This window comes from Cyrtonyx montezumae, unplaced genomic scaffold (genome assembly GCF_038088225.1).
Source record: "Cyrtonyx montezumae isolate F1298 unplaced genomic scaffold, pur_monq_1.0 scaffold_14, whole genome shotgun sequence".
In the NCBI taxonomy this organism is placed as follows: Eukaryota; Metazoa; Chordata; class Aves; order Galliformes; family Odontophoridae; genus Cyrtonyx; species Cyrtonyx montezumae.
The window spans coordinates 8513513-8528199 of record NW_027071870.1 but is presented as its reverse complement, the minus strand read 5'-3'; the positions used below and the strand labels follow the sequence as shown (position 1 = coordinate 8528199).

At 37.1% G+C, this 14687-nt stretch overlaps 1 protein-coding gene across 1 annotated transcript in view; it reads left to right on the top strand.

Annotated features, from left to right (window-relative positions):
* PRTFDC1 (phosphoribosyl transferase domain containing 1) overlaps positions 1–14687 on the top strand; it is a 44536-nt gene that overhangs the window by 9068 nt on the left and 20781 nt on the right. The window lies entirely within an intron of this gene.

Genomic DNA, 14687 nt, shown 5'->3' with positions numbered 1-14687 from the left:
CTGGAGTGTAAATTCAAAATGACATTAGCATTTGTGGGTTCGTTCAGTGAGTGATCCATAGTTGTAATGCTGACAGATGTACCACTACCTGCCATCCTTTGTGTTTTAAGCTACAGCTGTGCCCAGTTCAGTTGCAGGTAAGGGGAGTTTCTTTGAAATTTTAGATCATAGCCCCATGCAACACAGCTCTGGTCAAAATGTTGGAGCTGTTATTAGTTTGAATGACTCTATCTTCCAGCTTTATATGAGATTCCCAAACCATTCATGTCAGTTTATTCTTTAATAGCATACCCACAGTGATTTATACTTCAATATGAGGCAAATAATTACAGTTTTGGAATTAAGACTCTATGTGAAGTCTGAAACATTACCAGTGCCAATCATTTCTTTGCTTTTGCCTTTTCTTTTCTGCTTTCTGTAAAGACTATTTGTTACTCTTGACTCATTTTTTTTATTTTCTGATTTTATCCCTTTTTCATTTTACAAACGTAGTCCTTTTCATGTAATTTATCCTACTTCCTTTTACTAACTGCTCTCTATTTCTCTCTGAAGGGAATCCTGCTGCTCTCAATGTACTCCTTTCAGATACGTCTCCTTTCCCTCCCCTCCAGCTGTTTAAATCCAACAACTAACTTCAGCTCAGATTCATGGGATTTTTGAGTTGCCTCATTCCAGCTTCAGTACCCAAAGGTTAGTCAACTTTAAGAGGTTGTACTTTAAACTGGGGAGTTCCTGATTTAGCTGTGTAGCAAAAATGGGCTGCAGTTGTGACCTAAAGTCAGATGTTGGCATCAGTGAAAAATGTCATTAATGCATTTGCATTTTTTAATTGATTTTTTTTAATCATATTACATTTAAGTTCTCTTGGTATTGACAATACAAGTAGCTGCTTGTACTTCTAGAATCAGGATAGTTTTATTAGATTTGTGAGGCATTGTACCTAAGCCTGATTATTCTTATGTGAAAAATTCCCATGTTTTGCAAACGTTGTCTTGTTTTAGGATGGGAAAACACTTTCAGTTCATTATTTTCAGAAGTCCAACATAAGAAACTGTAGCTTAAAAATACTGTTTATGTTCTTAAAATTTAAGATGGAACAATGTAATTACTCCTTTGTAACTGGTATATTTCTGCATCTACATGATTCAAAATTTGCTTACAAATTAAATATTCCTATTTTTTTCTTTATTGATCTACACCTGAGCTTGTAAGTTTCTGTGCACATGTATAAACTTCCTAACTATTTGTACTGCATCATTTTAATGTTCTGGTAATCTAAAGAAATGGAAAAGTATAGTTCAGTTTCTCTAGGAAGTGAAAATATGCTTTCAGATGGAGCTGCAACCTGTGCATTCAGTTACAGGAATTCTATTGGAGGTTTAAGAACTCATATGTCTAGTGGGTAGACAGAGAAGTACTAAAGTAGTCCTCTCTGGAAATATGATGTAGATAAGCTGCATGTGAAGTTTTAGGGGAAAATAATGTATTCTGGAAAGGAAGGTTTAGATTGGATGTCAGGGGAAAGTTCTTTACAGAGAGAGTGGTGAGGTGCTGGCACAGGCTGCCCAGAGGCTGTGGATGCCCCATCCCTGGAGGTGTTCAAGACCAGGTTGGATGGAGGCCTGGGCAGCCTGATCTAGTTGCAGATCTGGAAGTTGGTGGCTCTGCCTGTGACAGAGGGGTTGGAACCTGATGATCCTTGGGGCCCTTCCAACCCAAACCATTCTAAGACTCTGTGATTCTATATTCAGTTTCACTGTACTGATGTGTTTTTTTCCCCTGAGTGATTGCTCCTACACAGGGATTCAGAGCTCTGAATTTGGTATAAAAATTAGAAGAAGTTTTCAGGTACACGAGAAGTTGAAGTCAAGAATGAAAAGTAATAGAGAAAGAAGATGGACTTGCAGGTGTCATCCAAGACAGACCAGTGTGCCCTTTGCGTGCACCTGTTCTTTTGAAATGTGTTTTTTTTTTCCCTGTATTATTATCCCTAACTGTCTATTTCACTCTTAGAATTATTATGTAATTCTAAATTAGTATCACCTATCATTAGTATGGTAGTAAACTACACATTCTGGAGAAGGATGAGTGAATCTTGATGGCGTAGCTTTTCCCATGAAAAGCATATTGAGCTCAACTAGGAGTGAGATTGATAGTTTTCTTATAGGCTTTTATGATTTCTTTGGGTATCTGTGTGGAATAATGTGACGAAAGACCAGTCATCTCTGTTATTTTGAACTTGCGTAGTGCACTTGAGAAAGAGGATAAAAGATGCATTGTGACAGTCAGATTATATATCCTAGTTACAGATTCCATGTCAAGCAAAGATTATTATGGAATATTGATCTGTTTTCCATGCAGTGTCTGTGGATACTAGTAGTCCATTTTTTGTTTTCTTGTAGCAAGAAGATTTTGTTGAAAATCATCCTGAAAAAATATGAATGAACTTCAAAGGAGTGTTGTTTCCTTGTTTGGAGGAAACTTGTAGAGAATTATGTGGACTGAGCCAATTCATGTAATCCTTTAAAACTAGTACATTATTTATAGTTTCCAGAACATAACTAATAAAGAAAAATGGCCTTGAATTGTAGTCCATGCACAATGGTTCCATTGAAGTTGGTTCACAAACAAATTCATTGATATGATCTGTTTCCTCTTCAGCCTCCAGTTGTTTGAAATATATTTACAACTGTTGGTTATTAATCTTGGCATAAACAGACCCATTACTGCTGCAAAATTCTGAAAACATGCAACAAAACAGTCATTGTTTAGTAGAAACCCGAATGTTTTTGTCTATACGAGACCATTTCAGTAAATAGTTTTGCTAAAGCTCTCTACTGTAGGAGTAAGGAGACAGAGGAATTTTATAATGAGTAAGTTGAAAGCTAGTTAGTAAATGTAGTAAAATAGTTTATTTTTCTGCTGTGCAGCTTAATTTTTCATATGCCATATGAGAACCATGGGATTGTTGGGACTAGAATTCTACTGCAAGCATTGCCAAAGGGGTTTTATCTTGATGTTCTTTTCCATGGATAAAATTATATTTGGATCCTCAAGTAGTAGTATTCTTTTGAGTAAAATCTCTGTGAAATGCTCAGACTTGTGAAAACTCATGAGTAAAAGTTCCTTCAGTGATCCAAGCTGAAGATACTACCAAGTCTTAAGCAGGAGCTAAAGCTGTCTCTGAATTTCTGGTGGATTTCATCATTTTCTGAAACTTCATGAGACCTAAGGTGGTTGATAAGATGAGGAACAGTGGAAGCAGACCATATTCTGAGCAGAGAGAATGTTTGAAGTGCTGGAATTTACAGTTCTCCAAACTCCTCCAATCTGTGTCCAAATGTTCGTTTTCCCAGTGTTAAGATTTGTTTAAAAACAGAAGGATTTTCCTGGGGAAAACAAAAAACACTTTGAGTTACAGCAGTGTCTTACTGCAGTGTCAGCCTCAGAGGCACTCTGACTTTCCAGAGAAATAAGTGAACAAGTGCTGGAATTGTCCGAAATGCTTATTCTTGCAACTGGCTGAGTAATTAAAAAAATCATGAGAAGAATGTCAGCCCAATAGGTTAAAATGTGACTGATGTTAATAGTGGAACAGGATGACAGCTTTGAGAATAAACTCATGCCAGATACATCTGTGTCACACCAGGTATGAATAGTTCTTACTTCGATGTAAAAGCTAAGATTCTGGAAATGAGCCTTTTTTTCTGACTGCATCTGCACCAACTAGAGCAGTGACAGGATTCTTCACTGGGTGTAGTACCCTTATGCCAGTCACATTTGCCAGCTCAGTTTCTTCTGAGCACAGCTCAGCCCACATGAGAGTGGGGTTACCAGAGGCTGGCTTCCCGTCCGCACTGCTTCAGCCAGCTAGGTTCACTTCTAATGAACCAGCTGCACACAAGCATCTCAGCCTGCCAGCAGCCCCTGCCAGAGGGAGTTACAAGTGGCTGGGACAGCTGGTGAGCAGTATGTTGCATAGCCAGCACGGCTCCAGCTGGAGGCATAGGTCTGCCCATAGTACCCTGTACCAGGGGTGCAGCCTCAGTCCCTGCCACTCCTTCATCTGAAATGCACTTCAAAGGGAGTATGGATCAACCCTAATTGCTTTTAGGGAACCAGTCTTCATTTCCTGGTGCTCCAAGGCCAGATGGAAAACACTCTACTATGTGTAAAAAAAATGTAATCTGCAGACTTAGTGTTGTGATCTGGAGGTGCATGCTCTCCTAGGAATCCACAGCTCTGTTCAATTTGGTTGCAGAGCTGTGAGATGTGAGAGCTTACAGCCATCACTTGCTCAAAGCTGTCTTGAATGTAAGAAGAAATGAAGTGTTTCTGATTGATTTTAATTGAAATATACAGCATTCCCTGCTTGACACTGCTTACAGGTCAAGTGTTAGTAATAATCTAAGTAGGCACTGATTTGTGGGCAAAGTTCAAGAAAAGTCATTACAAACCTATCATACAGACAGTATATCAAGCTCATCTATAATGTAAGACTCACTCGTAGAGGAATGATCTCTCAAACTTCATGCATCAGATAATACACCTACACACCACTTAAATATGTGAACACCATCTGAATTCTTAGGGATTTTTTTAAAGTATGAGTAAGTGTTTCAGTGATTCACATATAAAAGATTTGGGGGAACCAAACAGATCAGCTGGGGGAGAGCTGAGTAGGAAGCAGCCTCATTGCCATGGGGACAGAACAGGAACAGATGTGTCAGGGAAGGCAAGGATGCACTGAGCTCTCCAGCACTATCAAAATACTGTGTTAAGGAAGTTATGAGACACATTAATGCTCGTAATTGCCTTCCTTCTCAAGAAACTTCATTTTTAGCCATTGTTCCTGGCTTAGCTGTTGCCTTCCTTTATTTTTCCTTTGTGTTTTTAGCTGTGGAATTCTTACTGAAAATATATTTGTGTGTATATATATATATATACATACTATATATATATATATATTCATACACTATATGTACACACACACACTTTTCAGATAATGTGGGATCAATAGTCTGTTCTTCTGGACTTCAGATCTGATGCAAACTCCTTGAGAGATATTGGTTAATCTTTCTGGAGGAACTCGTCTCCCCCAAGGGACACATTTTTCTAACAAGCTGTAATGTTTTTCTTTTGAAAAAAATGCTTCCCAAATTGAAGAAAGAAAAAAAAAGTTTTAGATTACACCAGGTTATAGAGGGTACGGCTACTGTGTATAAATGAAGTTTTAGATCTGAAGTTCATTTTTCTTATCTTTTTTAATATGTTTTGTTCGTGAGCTGTTTCAGTAATCCAGCCCTCTGGAACATCTTGACATTTGAGACTGTGGATGTTTTTAAGTTGTTCAGTTTGAGAACAGATTCAAAGCATCAAGGGATATCGTTTAAGGTCATTCGAGTGGTCCTCTTTTCAGAGAGTTGGGTTCTGAAGTTTCCCTAGATACAGTATTTGTTGTAAAGTAATGGATTGCTGCAAAGCCTAAAAAATTGAAATTTAGTCTTAGTAAAATATTTTGTTTCGTATTCTGCCAGAATGTAGCAAGCTGCTGCTAAATGGTGACATCTGCAACAATAGTACATGTCCTCAATAGGAGAGGCCGTATATTTCAGGCTGCTTCACTAAGTCTAGCGACAGGGAGATAGGCATTTCCCTATATGAGATGTCCAGAACGTAGTAGTTGCTAATCCTGTTGTACAAATAGGATCTGACAAGGTTGAAAGTACCTTGACATGTGTATGCATTGGCAAAGTATCGCCTTGATTTACTTATTTGGATGCTAATGATACTATTTAGTGTGTGGTTTTTTAAATTAAGATCTGAAATGGAGAAAAATTAATTAAAAGAAGCCTGAGGGTTCTAATTTTCTCAAGGAATTCTATGACTCTGTTCTACTGGCATCTCTTAAATGCTATTTCTTAAAACAGATCATAGCATGTGTGATGTTCAGGCAGTGCCACACCTCAGGGATGCTGTAAGGCATAAAACAAAAGGGTTGCTATAAAGGAATACAACGATAACAAGAATTACTGTGTTACTGTGGTGCTTATTAGTGTGACAAATACAGAATTCATTTCTTTCTTCCTTTGATAAATGGAAGTTTGAATATTTAAATAGAGAAGAAATACTAGAAAATAACTTTGCATGAAAACTGACAAAGGTTTTGTGTTGTCTGAGGTTTCCAAGTTGTCACTTGCCAAGGGACTAAATGTAATGGCATGAAAGAGATTGCTACAGAGCTGTAATAGTTGTAATAGTCAGTTGTGCACTAGGCTTCAGATTGCTGGGAGGGATTAAACATTTGAAGTTTTATCAGTCTCATCTTCTGAGAGTTTGCTTAAACTTGTATATCTGTTGTTTCAGCCCATTGCTATTTGACAGATTTCAAGGTTTTTCTCCTACCTTCCTTTTCTCATCAAATCCTAGAAGCTGCTGATAGTCAGGGTCCAAAGGTTGGTACTTTGTGCTTAGTCTAGATAAAGCTGTTTTCTCCTATCCTGTGAAAAGATCTCTGCATTTTTGGTGCGGAATTACAAACTTGCTGTACATTTTTTCACTGTTGATTTGCTTTCCTGTGCTACTTTTCAGCAGAATTAGAAACGTGGGATAAGATGGTACATGTGGATCTGGTAGAGTCCCAGCTGGCATACTGAGACTATCTGTTGATACTAGGAAATGTGACTCCTAGTCCTGCTACTGTAATGATAAACAATAATTGGGTAAAAGATGGATACTCAGTATAGGCTTAAACCAACAGTGATCTTTCCTTGCTGAGTACAGCATAGTGGGCCACAGCTTGCTTGCTGTCTTCTATGGTTTCTGTCCTTTACGTCCTTTCTGCATTGCTGTGGCATAGTAACAGGAGGTCTCCCTGCAATCGTTAGCTCATGGCAGTCTTCTGAGAGCTGAGGAAGAAAAGAAGCCCAAGTCACCTATGCTGTTACTGTGGGCTTTCATGTGGGCAATAATACCCCCTGGCAGTCCTAAATGAGTGCCTGAAGAGGATTAAGACAGTTCTGGCAAGCATGGTTCTTGAACTGTTCTTTCTCCTTTAAATTTTAGGTTTTATTTTACTTCCATTTATATAGATTCTATAGACTATATAGTGTTCTGAATCTCATTTTGACTGAACAGCCCTGTGCAGTTGGACATTTTCACTTCCTGGAGCATATGTAGATTTAATTTCTATGTTTTAAATTGTCTTCTACAGAATAATAATAATTAAAAAAATAATAATACAAGAAAGCCTAACTAACTTGGGGTTTGAAGATGCACTGTGTTTTTATTTTACATATGTCTTATACATTAATCTGCATTTTAAAAAAGTCAGTATTATACATTCTTGATTTTGATTCTTGCTGCTTGTGGCATATGGGCATATGTGATGCTACAAAAGTACCACTTCATTCTTAAACAAAACAACCCATTGAACCAATTCTAAGCAAATAAATAAAATGTTTGCTCAACCAGAAAGCAAAATATGATTTTTTTTATTTGTGTATAATTTTTATAAACCAAGTGAACTGATCTAAATTCTCTTGCCATTTATAAGAATTAGATGCTTCTCCAGCAGAGGTGCTTTATGTTTGTGCCAATGTAGCTGATGTTGAAGGATTTTAAGGAGCATTATATCTGCAGTAATACTGCAGGGCTAGATCATGTATGTACTCACATTTAGAACTGTTTCTTTATTTGAAAACATTTGAATATTTCCTAGTTTTGTATATCTACAGAACTTAGTAATATATGGAAATATGGTGTTGAACACATGCATCCAGCAGAAAAAAAACAACAACAACAACAAAAAGAAAACCCACCACCAAACCACACTGCAAGGAATTCACATCTTTTAGTATTTGTCCCAGGAAAATATGTTAAAGGTGTAATCTGTATTTACCTTGCATGTCAGTTCATCTCTGCTAATATCTGTGAGTACACACGAGATCAATTCCAAATGCCTTTACCAGGAGGTGAAAAGCTTCAGTGGCAGTTTCTGCTTTATTAGATATCAGAGGATCTCCATGGAAGCCTTTCCTATGGGAGATGAATTTTCAGTATCTACTGAATCAGGCTTGTTTCAAGATTCCTTACCTTCTTTGGATTAAAAACAAAATTACATACAGGAGTCCTCGTATACAAGAAATTACTGAATTTGTGAGCAGATTATTATAAACAATCCAATGTATTGAGTTTAAAAAGTTACTGTTACCCTGAAAATTAAGCTGAAGGATCTACCTTGCTTTTATAGCTGGGAAGAAGCTTATACATGTGCTATCACATCAGCTAGTGAGGAGTAGTACCTCGCTGCAAGCACATTCATTGTTTATGTTTCTCTGTCCAAAGCCTGCTTTCTCACTGTAGAGCTCTGACCTTTCCTGGAACAGGATAGACAAGCCTAAATTTGAAGCTCTTCCAAATCTGTGTGATAGAGCTTTTTGTTTAGGAATAAAACGTTGGAGGAAAAGAGTGAGAAATAAGTGAAATTGGTCATAATGTAGATGTGAGTATAGAGGAGTAAAGATATGTCTTACACTGTAGTAACTGGAGCTCAGATAGTAAATTAGAACTTCTGTGGGTTTATCTATCTCACTTTATGGTGGCAGTAAGACAGGAATCAGTGCAGCATTGTTAGTGGTTTATTTAACAAGCAGGTCAGGAAGGCTTTGTAGCCTCAACTTCAAGGCTAATGGAGATATACAAAGCTGTCAGTGCTTCAAGTATAAATGTACCTTTACTGTGCAATAAATGGTATCTGGCAGACAATGTATGCCAGTTTACTGTATTTCTAGTTGGTTCATCACCCTTTTTCTGTTTACAAGGTATTTAAAGCACCTCCTACAAATCTATCAGTGACCTGGCACTGGATTGTTTTGAATATGGGTGTGTCCCAGAGGTTGCAGTCTACCTTTTGGTGCATGTTTGATTCTTGGTAAGGGAAGGTATGCTTTCCAGTCTTTACCAGGAATGATCTGTATCACTCCCTTTCACTTGCACAACCTTCTGCTCAGCAAGACTTACTAGGTGACCTCTGAATGTTGCTAATTAAACCTAGATAGTCCTCCTAGTTTCCTACCATGAAAACAATGACAGTTCATGTTTTGATCTACACTCCTGAGGTACTTTGTTTTTAGCTGTTATTCTTCAGAGAAAGAAAACTCATAGTATCAGTTTATGTATATGTTGCACGTAACTGTGGTACTTTGTGTATTATGACTCCACTGATGTTCTTATTACTTCTGATGATATATAGAGGATAATTTCATAGCTTGTATTTTGTATGTTTATATTCTTGACTTTACTCACTAGCCAAAACATATTGATAGATGATGTGGACATCATACTGACACTTCTCAGACCAACATATTCAGATACTTGCAGCATTTCTCAGGAGGCAGGCTGCTAAGCAAGCAAGTTCTATACCAGGATGTCTGCATCCAAACTGGAACATCAAAAAATTCATTTTAATTATTATGTCTGTGACAGAAAGGATATAGCACAGTCATGTAGCAAAAGATTATATAATTATCAAACAGTATATAATTGCAAAGCAGCAGTCTTTATAATTGCAGATATATCTATCTACATTCTCCAAACAACTACGATTAGTTTCTACATTGCTATTTTTTTTAGTGGAGAAATGCTGGCTGTATTATGAATCAGTTTGCTCCAGTTAAGTCACATAGAAGTAATAATTCTTTATTTAAAGTTATGTGAGAGACGTTGCTTCTGTAGTTTCAGTTTTGAAGGATATGAACTGGGAAGTAAACCCTTGTCATATCTGTTTCTGTTTTCATCTGAATGCTGCATTTTTTTTTCTCAACTGAAAAACATATCTGTAACGTATGTTAATTTTATGCCAAAGTATACAGTTCTGCTTGGGTTTTCTGTCATTTTAAATTTCATTTTCAGCAGGCTATTTTAGCAGTTGCCTTCCACACAGCCATGCCTCTGAAATTATATCTATTTCATAAGTCAGTTGTGTCCATGTGAGGTTTCACATAAATGAAATCCAGTTGATTTTTATTTTCAGTGGGTAAACCCAATGGGTAAATTTATATTTATAATCTGAGAAGTTTAGACTGTAGAGTCCTATTAATCATCATATATAATATTTTTGAAAAAAAATCTGCAAAGATTAGTTTGGTTGCTAATATTTTTTATTGACACGCAGAGAGAAATATTGGTGTATCTTTTGATATCTCCCCTCAAATATACTTTGCCCAGTTTAAAATGAAATCTTTGAGTAAACATGCAAACAAACTATCCTGTATTAGTACCAAGGGGAATTGTGTTAAATGTTTGTGTGGCAGAGATCCTGAGTGGATAGTTCAGGATGTTAGTAGTGGAAAGCAGTCGAGATCATTGCTTCTTATATGCCTGCGGTAAATAGGATTGAAAGTAATTTCATTCTGAATGCCCTGAGAAGTTTATAGGATGAAAATATTGATCTCATTCTACTGAGCTGGGATTAGTTTCACCTAACTTCAGATGTCTGACAATTAGACATCTAGGTGTGAATTATTTGCTGTAGACTTCCCATGTGGTGAAATAGAGGATTTCCTTGATCTGTCTGGCTTCCTCCAGTGATGATGAAGGGAGCCCAGGATGAGTTTCATAGATTTTGACATTTAGATGCCTAAATTAGGGACAGGGTAATTCTATCTTTACTGAAGATGGTGGGTGACTCTCTGAGCCTAGCAGTAGCACATATCACGTGCTATTATTGACAGCCTTAATGGGGAGACCTAGGTGAATGTGTAGACTGAATTCTGCTCTGTTAGTGGATATACAGGACAACCCTATTGGTGAGTTGCCCTGATGGTCACGTTCCTTTGTTTCTCCAATGAATTTTAGGTGCAAAAAAAGTAATCACATTTCTTCCCAAGAAGTTGCATATGAGCTGTGCAAACTATAGTAATTACACGTGATCAGTGTGATAAGGCCTTGATGTCATTTTGTAAAAACTGTGAACTGTTAGAACAACTACTTCTTTTCTTTCTTCTTTTTTTTTTTTTTTTCATTTTGCCATAGTTAAAGAATCTTTGTTTCACTGAGCTCAGTATTAATGTACTCCAGATTCTGTTTCTTTAGCAGAGTAACAGATGTTCACAGTTTGGTGCAATTTTCAGATGAGCAATGCTGTTTATAATAAATTTCCCTGAGACCACCCAACTCATTTCACTTGTAACTTGAACTGTATCCAAGCATTGATCTCAGGAGATGTAAGTGAGATGTAATAATTCCGTGCCTCACCCAGTTCAAAAGACATGACTTAGTATAGATGGAATTTAAATATCTATACTTCCAATCAACATAGAAAGCCAAAGTTTTATCTTACATGCTGTGAAAAATGGAGGTGGAAATAGTAACATTCTAGCTTTCATTCTTTAAGTATTCATAGGGTGTGAGGATGCATAACAAGGTCTGTAGGAAATAAAATCAGATGAACAGGTGAGAAAACGTAACACAGCAAGTAGAACAGCTCCATTGCAATTTATCCTGAAAAAATGCTGATTTGTTAAATACGGAATAAAGAGAAATGTATTAAATACAGCATGAGAGAAAATGGAGGGATAGCACAAAATGCATCGTGATTTGTTGGTAACCAGGAAATGTACTGTTTGCTGTGGTTTTGAGATGTCTATCTGGAATATTACATTTAGACTCAAATATTTAACAGCAAAAATTGTGTTGATAGCAGTTAAATATGTTAGAAATCAAATGTTGAGGAACTTTGGGATGCTGAAAGTAAACTTGAATTCATGTCTTTGCATTTATCAGAAGCCCTGTAGAGTTGACCGTATCAGCTGTGTGAAAATATGGAGTGTGTCCCAGAGGGAAAGAGGAGCACTGAATGACTTGAGAGTGCAAAAATTAAACAAATAGTTCTGAATTGGCTACAAGAGGTACTGAATGAATCAGTAGATTTCCTTTTTTTTTTTCCATGACATTTATTGAGCTTTATACTTAACATTTAGTACAGTGTTATTTTGAGATGATAAACTGAGAACTCAGGAAAAAGCACTGTGAGGTTCCTATGGCAACCATAGTGTGCACATTCTCTGTATGAATGTTGCAATTACTCTAATGTGACATTGTGTTATTGAGACCTGCTATTTGGCAGGTATGTATTTTACTTTGTGAATTAATTGATAAGTTTAGAGATGGTTCTAAATGGCATTAAATTCAATGAAACTTATTTTATGTATTTTTTAATAGAGTAACTACCATGTGATGCTAGACATTATTCCGTATTTCTTGAAAGCATCTTGTATGGAGCATGCTGCTATGCATTTCTGATGGTGTTCAGGCACACTCTGCTCTGTCCTCTGACAGTGATCGTTCTCTAGTCAGAACTCAAGGATTTTCCTCCTGGTGTGCCGTTGTGTCACAGCCACCAGCGTGCAAATACCCAGACTGGGGGATGCTCTGATCCCCTGGCTCTCAATGGCTTTTGTGTTTGCTTAACTGCTCGCAGGCAATAAAGTTGCTATTTAAGCATCTTCCTTTCAGCTGAAGCCAGAAATACCAAATGCAGAGGAAACAGTGTTGCTGTGAAGACTGCTGAAAGAGATATTTTTTTTTTAATTAAAAATAAACAAATTCAATAATTGCTGTACCTCACTGGTCTCTTTTTTTTTTTTTTTTTCTTTTAATTTCTTCTTTCTTTTTCAACTAGCAACTAAGGGCAAACTGTCCCTTTCAACTGCAGTGTGTTGGTCATTACTGGCATTCCAGCCTTTCTCATTTGGAAATGAAAAAATATTTTGTCACTGCCTTGGTTACACATGCCGTGATAGATATTAGAATCTGCTTTTTATAGTCTAATACTACTCTTGACCTGAATATGTCCCTGACTTTTGAAGAATGACCTGGCCTGCTCTACAACAAAAGGCCTATGCTCTCAAGGCTTAAATGTTCCCTGCTTCTACTTGTTATTTAGTTTTAAAATAATCTTCTGAGGAATCAGTTGCTTGCTTTGTTATTTTTTCTGTTATTCTTTGCAAAAATAAGAGAAATGTTGAAATTTATATTAGAAGACATATGGATGTAACTCATTCCAGCTCTAGCTCTGTTTCCCAGGAAACGAATCAGAGCAGCATTAAAAACATCTAGAGCTCCTAGATCTGCTGCAGAAAAAGTGAAGACTGCTACATTCTGCCTTCTAAGGCAACGACTGCTATGGATGTGCAAAGCTGTGGTACTGGATTTTTTTGTGGGAGTGGAATTGGACCAAAAGTGAAATCTTCTGGTGGGTCTGCAGAATGCAAACCTGGAAAATTCTCCTCTGGGCCTTGATGCAAGTGTTGCTCACAGTTTCCTAGGAAGGCCTAGGAGACCATGCATGACTGCTGGGGTTGTAGGATTGCTGGTGACCGTGGTGGCTGCTGAGGCGCCTTTAAAAGCCCTCGGGTTCTGCCTGGGCTGGGAGCTCTGGCAGGTGCAGCTCCCACCTGCAGAGAAGTGCAGAGGAGTGCAGCTGGATCTGTGCCACCCCACTACAAACCCCCCAGTCCACCAGGATATCCTCGCCTACCTCAGAGCTTCTGCTGCTGTCTCACTGGTTATTTTTCAAAAATATTTGACTTTAGAGCATTAGGTTTATTTGTAAAAAAAAAAAAAAAAAAAAAAAAAAAAAAAAAAAAAGCAAATGTATTCTGAAGTTGCATTTTCAGCAGTTGTTCATAATGGTAAAGCTTATTAGTTATTAGTGAACTGCAGGGTCATGTTGTGGTATTGCAGCTATTAATAAAACTGGACTTGCCCTCTCACCTTGTGGGAAGGAGATTAGATTAGCACACGCACCAATTTCTCAAAAAACCCACATTAATTATACTTAATTCTGTTCTTGCTTTCTGTAGAAAATTCATACAGACTGTGACTACATATTTTTAATTTGCTACCTCCTTTATGTTGTGTGCTGCTGATAATGAATTTAAACTAGAACTAGTCTGAGAATTTTCCATCAGAACTGACTTCAGCTGGAAATGCCTGCAAAACAAATTTAACTAAAGAAAAAGTGTTACTGAGGGTTGGGTTGGTTTTTTTCTGTAAATACCTTTACTAGTATGAGCATCAAAGCATACTGTTCTGCTGGAATAAGTTCAAGCTGACTGATTGACAAGATTTTGCTTTACTGAATTGACCTCAGAGATTTTATCTTTATGTTAGTGGAAAAAAGCAAAAATATACTCTTGAAACTGCATGCACATCTATGCTGTAACTTTTCTTCATGGAAAATGAAAATTGCAATACATTTTCCAGGAAAAAATCCAAATGACTTTCTTCTCTAATAGCTGAGCTCTCTGTGAGTGATGGACAAAGGTACATTTTGGCTGTGTTTATAAAAACTGTTCTGAAAAAAGAATGTACTTGCAATTGTTTTGTCAGATGTTGAGATGTGCCTATTTTCTTGTTTTGGAAGGGACAAGTAAGTTGCTCTACAGTTTTCATGCTAAGAAAAAGCAACATCACTTATTTAAAAAAATATACAATGTTTTCTAGTTCAGTAAATCCTGAAGCTTGATCTTAGTGTTAATACAATCAGGAGATGGTAGAAGCCACAAGAATTAATGTCTTTCTGCCTTACATCAGTGCTAGTAATTATTTGAGATCCAAGTATCCAATATCCAGTATCTAAGACCATGAAAGATCCAAAATATGTTCATATTTTTATTCTTCTG